This window comes from Dermochelys coriacea, chromosome 3 (assembly GCF_009764565.3).
Source record: "Dermochelys coriacea isolate rDerCor1 chromosome 3, rDerCor1.pri.v4, whole genome shotgun sequence".
Lineage (NCBI taxonomy): Eukaryota > Metazoa > Chordata > Testudines > Dermochelyidae > Dermochelys > Dermochelys coriacea.
This window is the reverse complement of record NC_050070.1, coordinates 210,856,495-210,873,329: the sequence shown is the minus strand read 5'-3', so window position 1 is coordinate 210,873,329 and position 16,835 is coordinate 210,856,495. Positions and strand designations below refer to the sequence as shown.

General features: G+C 47.2%; 1 protein-coding gene across 2 annotated transcripts in view; it reads left to right on the top strand.

Annotated features, from left to right (window-relative positions):
* Positions 1-6,060: 6,060 nt before the first annotated feature.
* The window catches only part of NINL (ninein like), a 76,340-nt gene continuing 65,565 nt past the window's right edge, over positions 6,061-16,835 (top strand). For both annotated transcript variants that reach the window (XM_038393688.2, XM_038393692.2), the window contains exon 1: positions 6,061-6,216. The gene's annotated coding sequence lies outside the window, so the exon portion shown is untranslated. The remainder of the gene's footprint in view (positions 6,217-16,835) is intronic.

Sequence of the window (16,835 nt, the reverse complement as noted above, 5' to 3'; positions counted from 1 at the left end):
ACAGTGGGGGGGGGGGAGGGAGAAATACCATGGGGAAATAGTTTTACTTTGTGTAATGACTCATCCATTCCCAGTCTCTATTCAAGCCTAAGTTAATTGTATCCAGTTTGCAAAAAAATTCCAATTCAGCAGTCTCTCGTTGGAGTCTGTTTTTGAAGCTTTTTTGTTGAAGGATAGCCACTCTTAGGTCTGTGATCGAGTGACCAGAGAGATTGAAGTGTTCTCCAACTGGTTTTTGAATGTTATAATTCTTGACGTCTGATTTGTGTCCATTTATTCTTTTACATAGAGACTGTCCGGTTTGGCCAATGTACATGGCAGCGGGGCATTGCTGGCACAGGATGGCATATATCACATTGGTAGATGCGCAGGTGAACGAGCCTCTGATAGTGTGGCTGATGTGATTAGGCCCTATGATGGTGTGCCCTGAATAGATATGTGGACAGAGTTGGCAACGGGCCCCCCCCCGTTGTATTTCCCCCCCCCCCACTGTTCCTCTGATATTCTTGTTAACTGCTGGAATTAGCCTACCTTGCTTGTCACCATGAAAGGTTTTCCTCCTTTCTTCCCCCCCCCCCCCCCCCCCGCCGCTGCTGGTGATGGCTTATCTTAAGTGATCACTCTCCTTACAGTGGGTATGATAAACCCATTGTTTCATGTTCTGTGTGTGTATATAAATCTCTCCTCTGTTTTTTCCACCAAATGCATCCGATGAAGTGAGCTGTAGCTCACGAAAGCTTATGCTCTAATAAATTTGTTAGTCTCTAAGGTGCCACAAGTACTCCTTTTTTTAATTTATTTGAGCATAAGCTTTCGTGAGCTACATGCTAGGTCAGACCAGTGGTCCATCTATCCCAGTATCCTGTCTTCCTGTACTTGCCAACTCTCCAGAATTGTCCTGGAGTCCTAGGAATTAAAGATGAATCTTCAATTAAAGATTATGTCATGTAATGAAACCTCCAGGAATATGTGCAACCAAAATTGGCAACCGTAGGCCAATGCTGGATACTTCAGAGGGAATGAACAGAACAGGGCAATTATCAAGTGATCCATCCTCTGTCATCCAGTCCCAGCATCTGGCAATCAGAGGCTTACACTCAGAGCATGGGAGTTTATTAGAGCATAAGCTTTCGTGAGCTACAGCTCACTTCATCGGATGAAGTGAGCTGTAGCTCACGAAAGCTTATGCTCTAATAAATTTGTTAGTCTCTAAGGTGCCACAAGTACTCCTTTTCTTTTTGCGAATACAGACTAACACGGCTGCTACTCTGAAACCTAGCATGGGAGTTGCATCTCTGACTGTCTTGGCTAATAGCCATCGGGGCAACTATCCTCTAGGAACTTATCTAAATTATTTTTTGAATCCAGTTATAGTTGTGGCCTTCACAACATCCCCTGGCAATGAGTTCCACACATCGACTGTGTGTTGTGTAAATAAATATTTCCTTATGTTTGTTTTAATGGGGAACCTGGAACGGAAAAGTGAAGGCTACATAGTAATTCAGTGGCAAACTCCAAGATAAAGGCCTGCTCTACTCTACAGTAAGGGCTTGTCTACACTTGAAATGCTACAGCAGCACAGCTGCAGCACCCCAGTGTAGACATTCAGCTCTGATCTACACTAAAAGTTTAGGCCAACCCCAACATCACTCAGGGATGTGAAAAATCCACACCCTTGAGCAATGCAGTTAAGCTGACCCCTGGGGCACACAGTAATTAGTTGACAGAAGATTCTCCTGTTGGCATAGGTAACCCACCTCTCCAAGAGGCAGCAGCTAGGTTGATGGATTTCTTGTGCTGATAGTTTTCTTGATGTACTGAGATACTGCATCCATTTCTTATTCACATAGCAAAATATCAAACTGAATATCACTGCTACTCTATATAACTCATTTTAAATTGATATCCTCCCAGAGGATACTTAGGTGTGTGGATTTTTCACATGCCTGAGCTACCTAGTTTGGTTGACTTAACTTTTGAGTGTAAACCTGGCCTGAGTGCTCCTTGAACTCCGGAGTGACAGAAGCCATGTCTACACTACAAAATTAAGTAAACCTAACTTACGTTGGCATACAGGCGTCACTGTAATTACATCACTTGTGCGTGTTTACACTTTGCTCTTTGTGTCAGCAGTGCATATCCTCCTCAGGAACGCTTGTATCGATTGCATTTTCATTGTGGGACAGCTCCTGAAAACCATTAACAGTCACTGACGAGAACAATGCAGTGTCTAGACTGATGCTACGTCAACCAAATCCATTGATCTTGACCGCTAGGGTAGGTGGAGTTATTAAGTTGGGGTAGTGGGGCAGTCACATAAGGGGGAGCAAAATTTAAGGTCAGGTTTACACTACCACTTACTTACGTATAACTTATGTTGCTCAGGGGTGTGAATAAGCCGTGCCCTGAGTGACGCAAGTTACACCGACCTAAGCGCCGGTATGCATAGCGCTCTGTTGGTGGGAGAGCTTCTCCTGCCGACACAGCTACTGCCTGTCTGGGATGTGGGTTTGTTATGCCAATGGGTGTGCTCTTTCTCCTGGCAGCATAGAGCGTCTTCACCAGAGACGCTACAGTGACACAGATGCAGTGCTTCTCGTGTAGACTAGCCCTAGGTGTATACACTTCTGGAGCTGGCAGGAGGCATAAGCAGACTAAGCAACTGCTTAGGGCCCACAGCAGCTCAAGCCCCTCCCCCCCATTAATTATTAGCATAGCTGTCAGGTTTCAGAGTAGCAGCCCTGTTAGTCTGTATTCGCAAAAAGAAAAGGAGGACTTGTGGCACCTTAGAGACTAACAAATTTATTTGAGCATAAGCTTTCGTGAGCTACAGCTCACTTCATTGGCTGCATTTGGTGGAAAAAACAGAGGGGAGAGATTGAAGTGTTCTCCAACTGGTTTCTGAATGTTATAATTCTTGACGTCTGATTTGTGTCCATTTATTCTTTTACGTAGAGACTGTCCAGTTTGACCAATGTACATGGCAGAGGGGCATTGCTGGCACATGATGGCATATATCACATTGGTAGATGCGCAGGTGAACGAGCCTCTGATAGTGTGGCTGATGTGATTAGGCCCTATGATGGTGTCCCCTGAATAGATATGTGGACACAGTTGGCAACGGGCTTTGTTGCAAGGATAGGTTCCTGGGTTAGTGGTTCTGTTGTGTGGTGTGTGGTTGCTGGTGAGTATTTGCTTCAGATTGGGGGGCTGTCTGTAAGCAAGGACTGGCCTGTCTCCCAAGATCTGTGAGAGTGATGGGTCGTCCTTCAGGATGGGTTGTAGATCCTTGATGATGCGTTGGAGAGGTTTTAGTTGGGGGCTGAAGGTGATGGCTAGTGGCGTTCTGTTGTTTTCTTTGTTGGGCCTGTCCTGTAGTAGGTGACTTCTGGGTACTCTTCTGGCTCTGTCAATCTGTTTCTTCACTTCAGCAGGTGGGTATTGTAGTTGTAGGAATGCATGATAGAGATCTTGTAGGTATTTGTCTCTGCCTGAGGGGTTAGAGCAAATGCGGTTATATTGTAGAGCTTGGCTGTAGACAATGGATTGTGTGGTGTGATCTGGATGAAAGATGGAGGCATGTAGGTAGGAATAGCGGTCAGTAGGTTTCCGATATAGGGTGGTGTTTATGTGACCATCGCTTATTAGCACTGTAGTGCCCAGGAAGTAGACTGTGCCATGTACATTGGTCAAACTGGACAGTCTCTACGTAAAAGAATGCATCGGATGCATTTGGTGGAAAAAACAGACTCCTTACAGTGTGTATGATAAACCCATTGTTTCATGTTCTCTGTGTGTGTGTCTATCAATCTCCCCTCTGTATTTTCCACCAAATGCATCCGATGAAGTGAGCTGTAGCTCACAAAAGCTTATGCTCTAATAAATTTGTTAGGCTCTAAGGTGCCACAAGTCCTTCTTTTCTTTTAGCATAGGGGGGGGGGGGGGGTGTGTGTGTGTGTGTGTGTGTGTGTGTGTGTGTGTGTGTGTGGCGGGAATATTCCTGCTTAGGGCCCCTGGCAGCTCACACCCTCCCCATTAATTATTAGTATAGCTGGGGGGGGAATATTCCTGCTCAGGCCCCCAGGGGCCCCCCATTATTAGTGTAGTAGGGGGGATTTTCCTGTTCAGGGCCCCCCATTAATTATTAGTGTAGCGGGGGGGATTTTCCTGCTCAGGGCCCCCCATTAGTGTAGCAGGGAAATATTCCTGCTCAGGGCCCCCCCATTAATTATTAGTGTAGTGGGGGGGAATTTTCCTGCTCAGGGCCCCCCATTAATTATTAGTGTAGCGGGGGGGATTTTCCTGCTCAGGGCCCCCCATTAGTGTAGCAGGGGGGATTTTCCTGCTCAGAGCCCCCCCATTAGTTATTAGTGTAGCGGGGGGATTAGTTATTAGTGTAGCGGGGGGGATATTCCTGCTCAGGGCCCCCCATTAGTGTAGCAGGGGGATATTCCTGCTCAGAGCCCCCCCATTAATTATTAGCGTAGCGGGGGGGATATTCCTGCTCAGTGCCCCCCCATTAATTATTAGTGTAGCGGGGGGGATATTCCTGCTCAGAGCCCCCCATTAATTATTAGTGTAGCGGGGGGGATATTCCTGCTTAGAGCCCCCCCATTAATTATTAGGGTAGCGGGGGGGATATTCCTGCTCAGGGCCCCCCCATTAATTATTAGTGTAGCGGGGGGGATATTCCTGCTCAGAGCCCCCCCCATTAATTATTAGTGTAGCGGGGGGGGATTTTCCTGCTCAGAGCCCCCCCATTAATTATTAGTGTAGCGGGGGGATTTTCCTGCTTAGAGCCCCCCCATTAATTATTAGTGTAGCGGGGGGATTTTCCTGCTCAGAGCCCCCCCATTAATTATTAGTGTAGCGGGGGGGATTTTCCTGCTCAGGGCCCCCCATTAGTGTAGCAGGGAAATATTCCTGCTCAGGGCCCCCCCATTAATTATTAGTGTAGTGGGGGGGAATTTTCCTGCTCAGGGCCCCCCATTAATTATTAGTGTAGCGGGGGGGATTTTCCTGCTCAGGGCCCCCCATTAGTGTAGCAGGGGGGATTTTCCTGCTCAGAGCCCCCCCATTAGTTATTAGTGTAGCGGGGGGATTAGTTATTAGTGTAGCAGGGGGGATATTCCTGCTCAGGGCCCCCCATTAGTGTAGCAGGGGGATATTCCTGCTCAGAGCCCCCCCATTAATTATTAGCGTAGCGGGGGGGATATTCCTGCTCAGGGCCCCCCCATTAATTATTAGTGTAGCGGGGGGGATATTCCTGCTTAGAGCCCCCCCATTAATTATTAGTGTAGCAGGGGGATATTCCTGCTCAGAGCCCCCCCATTAATTATTAGTGTAGCGGGGGGGATATTCCTGCTCAGAGCCCCCCATTAATTATTAGTGTAGCGGGGGGGATATTCCTGCTCAGAGCCCCCCCATTAATTATTAGGGTAGCGGGGGGGATATTCCTGCTCAGGGCCCCCCCATTAATTATTAGTGTAGTGGGGGGGATATTCCTGCTCAGAGCCCCCCCCATTAATTATTAGTGTAGCGGGGGGGATTTTCCTGCTCAGGGCCCCCCATTAATTATTAGTGTAGCGGGGGGGATTTTCCTGCTCAGGGCCCCCCATTAATTATTAGTGTAGCGGGGGGGATATTCCTGCTCAGAGCCCCCCCATTAATTATTAGTGTAGCGGGGGGATATTCCTGCTCAGAGCCCCCCCATTAATTATTAGTGTAGCGGGGGGGGATTTTCCTGCTCAGAGCCCCCCCATTAATTATTAGTGTAGCGGGGGGGATTTTCCTGCTCAGGGCCCCCCCATTAATTATTAGTGTAGCGGGGGGGGATTTTCCTGCTCAGGGCCCCCCCATTAATTATTAGTGTAGCGGGGGGGGATTTTCCTGCTCAGGGCCCAGGGCCCCCCCGTCCCTGGCTGTGGGCAGAGGCCGCCCGGCGAGGCCCAGCCCCGAGGCCCAGGCCGGGCCCAGCCCCCGCCCGGCGGAACAAAGGCCGGGGCCGGCGCGCGCCGCTCCCCGCCCCTCAGAGCCGCCGCGGGAGCGGGAGCGGGACCGGGACCGGGACCGGCGGGGCAGGGCGGTCGCCGCGGGCGCGGGCCGGGGACGCAGGAGGCGAGTCCCGGCGCCCCGCCCCGGGCTCCCTCCAGCCGGCACCGGCCGGCACGGAGCCGGGTCGCGAGGGGGCCCGCTGGGAAACCCTCCTCCCTCCCGGTAAGGCTCGAGCCGGGAATCGCCGCCCGGGGCCCGCCGCGGCGACGCTCCCTCCCGCAGGCCGAGAGGCGCCGGGGCGCGGCCGCTGCCCGGAGGGCGCCCAGAGGCCCCGGCGATGGGCGGCGGCTGAGCGAGGGGGATGGGCGCAGCGATACCGGCAGCGACGGTTTGTCCCGGAGCGAGCCGCGCGGCTCCCCGGGCTGGGTCCGGCTCACCCATGTCCGTGTCCACGCCCCCCCGGCAGCCCCCTTCCCCCCGGGGTCGGTGCGGGCCCCAGGGTGCCCCGTGGAGCCGCCACGGGAGCAGGGCTCGGGAGCCAGCGTTTGCCCAGGGCGAGTCTGGCTCCGAGCGGGGTGTCGGGGCTGAGCTGTGCCGCTTGGCGATAGGGGGGTTCAAGCCTCCCACTTTCCGCCCTTGTGTCTTCGGCCTGCGCGGAGTCTCTCCCGGGATAGCAACGGCCCGCGCGGGGCTTGTGCCCCAATCCTTGAGCCCTGGCCCCGTGGAAACGTCGCTGCAGCTGTAACCGGGTGTGCGCCTGGCCGCTGTTCAGTACCGTTGCTCCGACTCGTTTTCCTGTGGGCGCCTTGATCCGTGCCCTGCGCTCCCTTCGGAAGCTGCTCCGTTCTGGCTTTCTTCCCCCTGCCCTGCCGGCATGGAAGGACATTTACTTGTCCCCATAACACAAGAACTAGGGGGTCACCAAATGAAATTAATGGGCAGCAGGTGTCAAACAAATGAAAGGAAGCTCTTCCTCACTCAGCGCACAGTCAACCTGTGGAACTCCTTGCCTGAGGAGGTTGTGAAGGCTAGGACTAGAACAGGGTTTAAAAGAGAACTGGATAAATTCATGGAGGTTAAGTCCATGAATGGCTATGAGCCAGGATGGGTAAGAAATGGTGTCCCTAGCCTCTCTTTGTCTGAGGGTGGAGATGGATGGCAGGAGTGAGATCACTTGACATACCTCGCAGTGCCAAGCGGTAATGCGTAGGGTGAAAGGAAATGATCTAGTGCTGAGATTGCTTGTCCACTCAATTCCTTTGTGAACTGTGTCTCAACAGGGTCAAAAATGATTAGTGGGGGGGGAGGGGACGGTCCCGTTCCAACACCATTACACAAGGTACGCTGGGCCTCCGTACACTAGGAAGCTCACCCACTGCTGATAAATGAAATCAGCAGCAAGTCCCTGAGAATCGGAAACAAAAATGGCTTAACTGTCAGCAACACTTGTTAACAGTAGGTCACTTCACTATTGTGTGGACACCCTAAATTACCTTGGTTTTGTCACTTCTTTTCTTCCATCTATTTGACTATTTTGCACTGAATTTCTTTGTAGCCTCATCTCGGAGTCACTCCCATTGATACAATATTGGCTCCCTTGTTCCCACTTCTAGCTCTACAGTTGCTATTGCCTCTGTATAAAAACTTCAGTGGGAGGAGAGGGGGAGTGTGTGTCTGTTTGGAAAACAGTCCATGTGAAGGACTTGATAGATGCCAGGAGAATTCCAGAGATTTCAAGGTTGGCAGGGCCAAAACAGTCAGTGCTCATTTGGTTTCTTTTAATCCCACTGCAGGCTCAGACCTTAGGGTTTGTGCTGGTTTATGTGGTGGGTGTTTGTTTTTCTTTTTTGCAGATAAATGTACACAGCTGATTATGAGTATCCTGGGCAGTCTGGCTACCCTCTTCTCACATCTAGCGGGTGAAAGGAGGACACCTCTACTTGTCTGTAGGGACTGAAGCTGCAGAACTATGGAAGTTTCCCTTACTCCCATGACAAATCTCTTTCCCCTTAGTGTGAGTTTAGAGCTCATTAAGGCCTGGATTGTGCCACCCTTACACACACTGAGTAATGCTTTTCTCTGTGAATAATCTGATTGCTATGAGGCTGCTCGCAGAATAAATTACAAAATGTGAGCAGACAGTGCAGAATCAACAGAAATGGAAACCAAAGTCCTTGATTTATACACAGAACAGGGACAGCCTGGATGACACCAATGTGTCATGCAACCCATGTGTTGTTGTAATTGTCTCCCTGTGCCCTGGTGCTCCCTGTTTGTATTAGCCTGTTGTCTATCATTTCATACTTAGACTATCATCGTTTGGGTGTAGCGACAGGCTCTGTTGTGAGTGTATAGCGCCTAGAACCATGTGGCTGGGTCATCTAGAGCAGTGGTTTTCAAACTTTTTTTCTGGCGACCCAATTGAAGAAAATTGTTGATACCCATGACCCAACGGAGCTGGGGATGAGGGGTTTGGGGTGTGGGAGGGGCTCAGGGCTGGGGCAGGGAGTTGGGATGTAGGGGTGAGGACTGTGGGGTGGGGCTGGGGCAGGGGTTTGGGGTGCGGGAGGGGATCAGGGCTCTGGGCTGGGGGTGTAGGCTCAGGGGTGGGGCCGGGGATGAGGGCTTAGGGGTATAGAAGGGGGCTCTGGATTGGGGCAGGGGGTTGGGGTGCGGGTTTACCTGCAGCAGCTCCTGGTCAGTGGTGCAGTGGGGGTGCTAAGGCAGGCTTCCTGCCTCTCCTGGCACCATGGACCGTGCTGCACCCTGGAAGTGGCCAGCAGCAGGTCCAGCTCCTAGGTGGAGGCACGCAAGCGGCTCTGTGCAGCTCTCGCCGGTAGGCACCACCTCTCCTCCTAGCTCCCATTGGCTGGGAACTGGCCAATGGGAGTGCGGAGCTGGTGCTCAGGGCAGGGGCAGCGAACAGAGCCCCATGGTCCCCCGGCTAGGAGCCAGACCTGCAGCTGGCTGCTTCCGGGGTGCAGCATGGTGTCGGAACAGTAGGGACTAGCCTGCCTTAGCCAGGCAGCACCACTGACGGGACTTTTAATGGCCCAGTCAGCAGTGCTGACTAGAGCCGTCGTGACCCAGTGCCTTACATTTTGCGATCCAGTACTGGGTTGCGACCCACAGTTTGAAAACCACTGATCTAGGACCTACAACCGTACAGTATTTGGATGTGGTCAGTTGCCACGTGGAAGCACTTTACTTGTTTGCTGTTCCTGTCTCTTAGTCAGTGGCTGTTTGGTTTTGTCTGGTTGTTTTGTGTCTGTAGCATACAACACACAGAGGGCATTACCAGAGGCTCATGGCTAATGACAATAATACAGCACAAGCTTTCCCCTGCTGCCCTGCCTCAGCCCTGTTTCGGAAGGATCACCTTAGGGCATGATGATAGAATAATTTGGTCCCGTTCATTTCTTGGCATCTTTGCAGAGATTACTCGTGTTGTAGTAGTGGTGGGATTTGTGCTGCAGGCATCTGTTTAGCAGGCTTTGGACTAAGACCATCTGTTCATTTCACACAGGCCACCACACTGCCACTGGCCTGTAATAACTTTCGTTGTCTCTCAAACTGGTCAGAATAAAACTGGTGACACAGGTAAAAGACTCCCTGGACCATGGCATATCACATCACCAATATCCTGAGCTGTTCAGTGGACAGCTTGAGGACCTTGCCTTGAATTTGGATGGCTTCTTTTATAGGGCTTATTCTGGAGATATTTTATTTGTCTTTCCAAAGCCTGCAAAATGTGCCACTTTCCTTCTTGCCTGTTTTCATCTCAAGTGTCTGTCTCTGTCTCTCTCATATTTAATTTCAGTTGCCATGAGAAGTAGAAGCCCTTGGATCTCCTCCACCATATGTTGGTGGCACAGATTGCTATTACACTGACTCAAAGGTTGACTCAAAGCTACAAGGGCATTGCATTCAGCAATCTGTGTAAGTTTCCCCATGACTTGTAGCTATTAACTATAATGTAACTCATTAAACTGTCTACTTGTGTCACTGATGTTTCTGTGTGTCTTGTTACATTTGCTTTCAGAATAACTGAACTAGGAAATTGATCAGAGACCCAAAAATAATCTGTGTTGGCCTCTTAGCTTGGAGTCTCAAATGCTGTTAAGTCAATGAGCTCTTGACTGTTAAATTAACCACTGCAGTATCAGCAAGCTGATAAAACTAATATCAGACTTGGCTGCTGGATCAATCTCAAACAACAACCCAACATATTAACTTTGGGGGGAATGACATTTTTTTTATATGTGTAACACCCTGTCCAAATGGTATTGGCATTTTTTAGACTCTTCATTCATACTTCTCTTAATGTGTGTTTAAATGTGCTGAATAAACTGGAATGTTGGAAGATTTGGATTTCTTTTGCCTCCGGCTAAAATATTTTACAGATCAATCCTGACCTATTTTTTTAGTGGTGACTGATGTTTAGCGTAGCAAGTAAATTAGATAGACTCCTATCTCTTTTCTTTTTCACTGCAGTCTTCAAGACTTGAGCTAAAGATTAGGTATTGATCTTAAACCAAGATTTTAAAAGAGGGTGCTTAAAATTAAGCTCATAAATCCATATATAGGCACCTAACTAAGTAGCTGTTTTTCAAAAGTACCAAGCACCCAGAAGCTACATACTAAGCTTGCATTGGGGTCCTATTTATGGAGAAAGTTACTGAGCAGGAATATGGGGAGATGTTTGGTAGGAGGCTCCAAAATATCTGAAATTAACACCATTATATTTAAAAAATAATACAAAGTAATACTGCCTTTTTACCACCCTGAGCCATCACTTTAAAAACCAGTGGCCATCACTGGGGATAAACACGTAGTGCTGTAGTTCATGGCGAGATGGGGGAACGCACAGACTGTCTCTCAGCTCTGTTTATTTTCACTTTTACAGATTTTTGTATATGATTATTTTTTACCAAAAAATGTGTTTTAGGAAACTTCCTGCAAACACATCCCACAAATAGTGGGTTTGTGGGTTATATCTCCTTAGTCAGGGCTGAAATCGCAGTTGCAACAGCAGTTTCTGAACTTGCAATTCTTGCTGCAATTGCAAATTTTTATCTGAAAGAAAACAGATGGCTCTAATAAAAAAGGCTTAATTTTTATAAGTGAAATGTGATTTTTTTGGTGCCTAACTTGAGACCCCTTAAAAGGCACCTGATAATTGAGGCATCCAAAATCACAAGTCTCCATTTAATCAGATCAGATGGTGCTTTGCAGCATTTGGTTTAGCTTATACCAGCTTCTTGAACAATAGCCGAGTTTACATTGAAATTTCATAGGCCTGACTTCTGTGGCAGAAAATGAACACCACTCTCAGGTTGGAAGCAACAAAATCAGAGAAAGCTTTATTCGAGCAATTGAAAGGGAAGAATACAGCTGGCAGAGAGCATCTCTGCCTCAGGTTCTCCAAAGTACAAGCAAAATCATACAAGCATTTATACCTCATTGTGACGTGCATTAATTAAAAACATCCGCATTTTATTTAGACTATTTACTATCTAATCCAGTATTTTCTCACTTTCTCTTCTCAAAACATCGTTATCTCAAGGCTAGGTTACACTGACTATTCTGCTGTTTCCCATTCGCTTCTGACATGAGCCCTGCTTCTACAGGTCTCACGATATTAGGCTAAGACTTAGCTCAAGAGTTGCTCTGTCTCTGACACTTAAATGGCTGCACTTAAACCCTCTCTTTCTTTCCCTGCTACCATACTCCTCCCTTTTGTGCTTCCTTTAGAACAACTAACATTCTTAAATCTCCAATTGCATCAAGCCTTGTATTTCTGTTTCTAGCTCAGGAGGATCAGAATCAGCCCTATAAATCTTAACTGGATATAACGATAATGCATGATTAGTATGAACATTTTTTTTTAGTACATCCCTTACAACAATAACATAATCCTAGACTAAACAAAAGTAATACAAGCATTAATGTCCCCATTGTAATAATATGCTGGGGTTTTTTCATTACCTTAGTTACATAGCACATTACATCATAATTAGTACACAAAGTAGACACTCTATAAGCTGTATGAAAAGCACATTTTTCAATTTGATATATATTCTGAAGCACATGGATTTGACCCTGTAAATCAGAAATTTTCTGAACCTCTGGTAGGAGTGAGTGTAAATTTTGAAACCGGTCAGGTATCAAAGTGGTCCAATTAAAAGTAATCTGATACCCAAGGTCCAATTGTAGGGTTTTGTCTGCAGGCCAAGAAATAATGTGATTTCCTGTGGCCATAGTGGGATTAAAATATAAGTCTTCCAAAGTGGTGGCCTTAACATATACACAACTATCATTAGCTTGGAAAAGTAACTGTCCTGTCAGGGTAGTTCCTTGTCCCATACCTTCCCAACAAACTTTGTCAAATACTGTGACAATTTCCCCTTGCTTCAGTTTCCTTAGGCACTGAAGCTGTGGGGGTTTAAAAGGCCATAATGTCCACTGATTCCCTATTCCAATCCAAATATTGGGTGTTATTCCAGGAGCACTAACTCGTGGTCTAATCTCCCAGACATCATGGTGAATAATCCAGTCCTACATGCATCCTCCCCATGGACCCGGAAGGATTCGGTATGGAGGAGCCCACACCCCTCCTACCGGCCCATATGCTTGGAAGGAGCGCTGCGAGTACTTGCAATTCCATCCTGAAAATCTCCAAGTATGTCTCCATGGCCACAAATCAGATGGTACTCTTGAAGCACTAGTAAGGGCAGTGGGCCAAGCCTGATGCTCAAGATCACTCCGAATGGCCATCAGCTGGTCATACAGAAAATCCTTAATCTCTGAACATTCTAGATCCCACTGCAGTTCCTTTCCTACCTCAGTGATATTCAACACCATTCCTGTCAACAGCTCTTGGGTCATCGAACTAAGGGCGGAAATAACATGTAATTCACCAACTCCAGCTTGCACATGGGTCAGTTGTGCTCCAGTAATAAGACCAGTGGCTTTCTCTAGTTGTCCTAATTTCTCATCATGTTGTTGGCCCTTAAGAATATTCCAAATTGCTGCTGAACTATTTGCACCATCCCATAAGTGTCCAGCTAAGCCTCTTTTCTTCCTAGAGGAGACCCATGCTCTTTGCTGTTCTAGCTGGATAGCAGCTCCCTTGGAACAACTGGGATACATGGAAGTAATTGGAAAGCTGGATAGGGGCAGGGTGAATTTCACAGTCTGTAATGTGGCATTAATTATGGTTATTCAATATCCTTGTACATCTCTTTCGGGGATAGCATTATACCACATCTGTTGTTTAACTATTTTCAAATATTTTCGAGAGGCATTAACATCAATAGCATAAGAAGGGGTATATTGTAAGATGGTACAGGTTAAACTGTTAGTTACTGGGATCATTTCAGTACAGGTAAACTTCAGTACAGGTAAACTTTCCAGTGGCAGAACATACTCTCTGAGTATGAGTCTGGTTATTTACTAATTGGATAACTAAATAACAACAAGGGCCCCTTTCTCTATAATACACTACACTACCCTGGAATGGCCATCATATCAACCCCTTCATAAAACCCATGTATCTCCAATTCAAATTCCTTAGAGTCATTTGTGGTAATGTCATATACTTCTCTTTCTACTGATCCATTTGTTCTCCAGTCAATTGTTAGCTCATATGATATGTCCTGAACCTTAAAAAATAAATTTTCCAAACAATGCTTAAATAAATCACCAGCATGTGAAGGCCTTGGCCATTGGGTTTCATCCAAATAGATAGTATTGTCTATGTCTGGATATGTTAGAGGGGTGGTAATGGCAGTGATAATGGAGGTAATGGAAGGGGCAGTGATTGTGACAATGAGGTGTTTTTGATATTCTTCATCTCAAATCCAATTAGGGAGAATAGTGCATTTCCAGGGTACTTGTCCAATAGCGCACTGTGCAGCCAATGGAATAAACCACAAAATCCAAAGAACGCCACACTCCCAAGACTGGTCACAATTTCCTCCCTGCCAGCCTACAATCCTCCGTTTCTTCCATCAGGGCCAGTTCTTAATGTCCTGTGTAGTCAGGAACTCCTGGGCCTTGGCAGGTTCTGCGGAGCAAGCGTTTCTCTTTTCTTCTTTCCTGGAACAGTTGTGGTCCAGCATCATACAGGGGAGAGGTTACTAGCACATCACCCTGCAGAGCTCTGGTTTCTGTAGAAAATGCTGACAACACAATGATTTCATCAGCAGACAAGGGAGAGGTTACTAGCACTTCACCGTGTCCTTTTCTCGTGCCGTTCAGGAGGAGGAACAGAAGTAGAAACAAGCTGATTAGCAGTTGATGTAGAATCATCTCAAGGCAGAGGGGTCTTTTTGTAGTGAGAAGCATGGGTCCAGGGAGTCAGTCCTCGGCACTTCACAGCAGTGTTGGTAGTCAGCAGGACTTGGTAAGGGCCTTTAGGTAGACCCAGTGTGGAGCCAGAGCATTCTTTCACTGGTGGACCTTTACGTAGACCCAATCTCCTGATTCCAAGGAGTGGCAAGGCTGTTCAGGGTCCTTGGGTAATGCTTCTTTCACCTGTGAGTAAAAAGACTTAACACATTTCATTAGTGTCTGGCAGTAATTAAGGATCATATCATCCATCAAATGAATGTCCATCTGAGCAAGGGCCAGTGGGGGCGCTACTAGAAGTTGCATCGGGCTCCCTGTCAAAATCTCATGTGGGCTGAGTCCACTTTTTTTGGTTGGGAGTGGCCCTCATGCTCATCAATGCTAACGGCAAGGCATCTGGCCATTTGAGGTTTGTCTCTGCACCAATCTTAGCCAGTTTGTTTTTCAGAATCCCATTGTGACGTTCCACTGTCTTAGCAGATTGTGGATGGTGAGGGCAGTGGAGGTTGTGTTGAATCTGCAAGGCTGCACATAATTCTTTTACAATCTGTCCAGTAAAATGAGTGCCACGGTCACTGATGATATAAACAGGTATACCAGACCTTGGTACAAAGCCTTTGAGCAAAATTTTCACAACAGACTTGGCATCGGCCCTCCTGCAGGGGAAGGCCTCAATCCAGCTTGAAAAAACATCAACTAATATGAATACATATTCATAATTACAACATCTAGACATTTGAATATAATCAATCTGAATATTTACAAACGGTCCCCATGGAGCAGGATGGGCTGCTTGTCTGGTTTTAATAGCTTTACCAACATTGTGTTGCTGGCAGATTGAACATTGTGGGCAGTAGTGCTGGGCCACAGAAGGAAAACCTGGGGCATACCAATTGCGTCCCACTGCAGGAAGCATCCTCCCCCATACGATATCCCATGATGCAGGCGAGCAAGATAGCGCAAAAACATCTGTGGTGCAACCAGCCATCCGTCCTGGAAGTGCCAAGATTGGTCAGGGTGTAAAGTGCATCCAGCAACACTCCCAAGAACAGGTTTCAGAGTAGCAGCCGTGTTAGTCTGTATTCGCAAAAAGAAAAGGAGTACTTGTGGCACCTTAGAGACTAACAAATTTATTAGAGCATAAGCTTTCGTGAGCTACAGCTCACTTCATCGGATGCATTTGGTGGAAAAAGCAGAGGAGAGATTTATATACACACACACAGAGAGAACATGAAACAATCACTTAAGTGATCACTCTCCTTACAGTGTGTATGATAAACCCATTGTTTCATGTTCTCTGTGTGTGTGTGTGTATATAAATCTCTCCTCTGCTTTTTCCACCAAATGCATCCGATGAAGTGAGCTGTAGCTCACGAAAGCTTATGCTCTAATAAATTTGTTAGTCTCTAAGGTGCCACAAGTACTCCTTTACTCCCAAGAACGTTTTTCGGTCTCTGGCGCCATCTCCTGGATCCTAGCAAGGTCGACGAGGGAAGCCAGGGGAGGTTACTCAACTAAGGGAAAAATAAAAGCAGCCTGAGGGGCAGAAAGGGCCGCATCCTTGGTTTCTGAATCAGCCGAAGCATTTCCACGAGTAACTTCATCATGAGGGTTTGATGAGCCAGGCGTTTTACAATAGCAACAGCTTTGGGCAACAAAAGAGCATCCAAAAGAGCAGATACATACTGACTATTCTTAATGGGGGAACCAGAGGATGTAAGGAAACCTCTGTGTTTCCAAAGTACACCATAATTTTGAGCCACTCCAAAAGCATAGCGAGAGTCGGTTTAAATAGTAACGGTTTGACCTGTGCCAGAATACATGCTCATGTCAAGGCCATGAGCTCAGCCACCTGAGCTGAAAAGACAGAGGGAAGGAAAGCACTTTCAATAACAGAATATAAAGTAATGCATCCGATGAAGTGAGCTGTAGCTCACGAAAGCTTATGCTCTAATAAATTTGTTAGTCTCTAAGGTGCCACAAAATACTCCTTTTCTTTTTGCGAATACAGACTAACACAGCTGCTACTCTGAAACCTGTCAGAATATAAAGAACAGACGGCATAATTAGCAACCAATTTTCCCTCAGAATTTCGCAAAACAAGAACCATCTACAAAATAAATAAGGTCGGGATTCTGCAAAGGCACATTGCTAAGATCTTCCCCTGGGTGGGTAAGAAGAGATGTAACAGACACACAATCATGAGGCTCTCCATCCTGAGGCCCCGGTAAAGGGAAGAAGGATTCAGAATGGGGCAATGAGCCAAAGTAATGTGAGACAAAGATAACAGAATAAGCTCATATTTGGTAAGTCGAGAAGTAGACTAATGCTGTGTCTTAGATTTTAACAGAAGGTAGAAATAGAAAGAGGTTTGGTAACAGGATGGGGAACAGGTTGATTTGAGATACCAACTGCATTAACAGAAGAAGATGACAAGGGAACAGAGGAAAACTCAGCAGACCGTAAAGCAGATCTGCTAGCACCTCTAT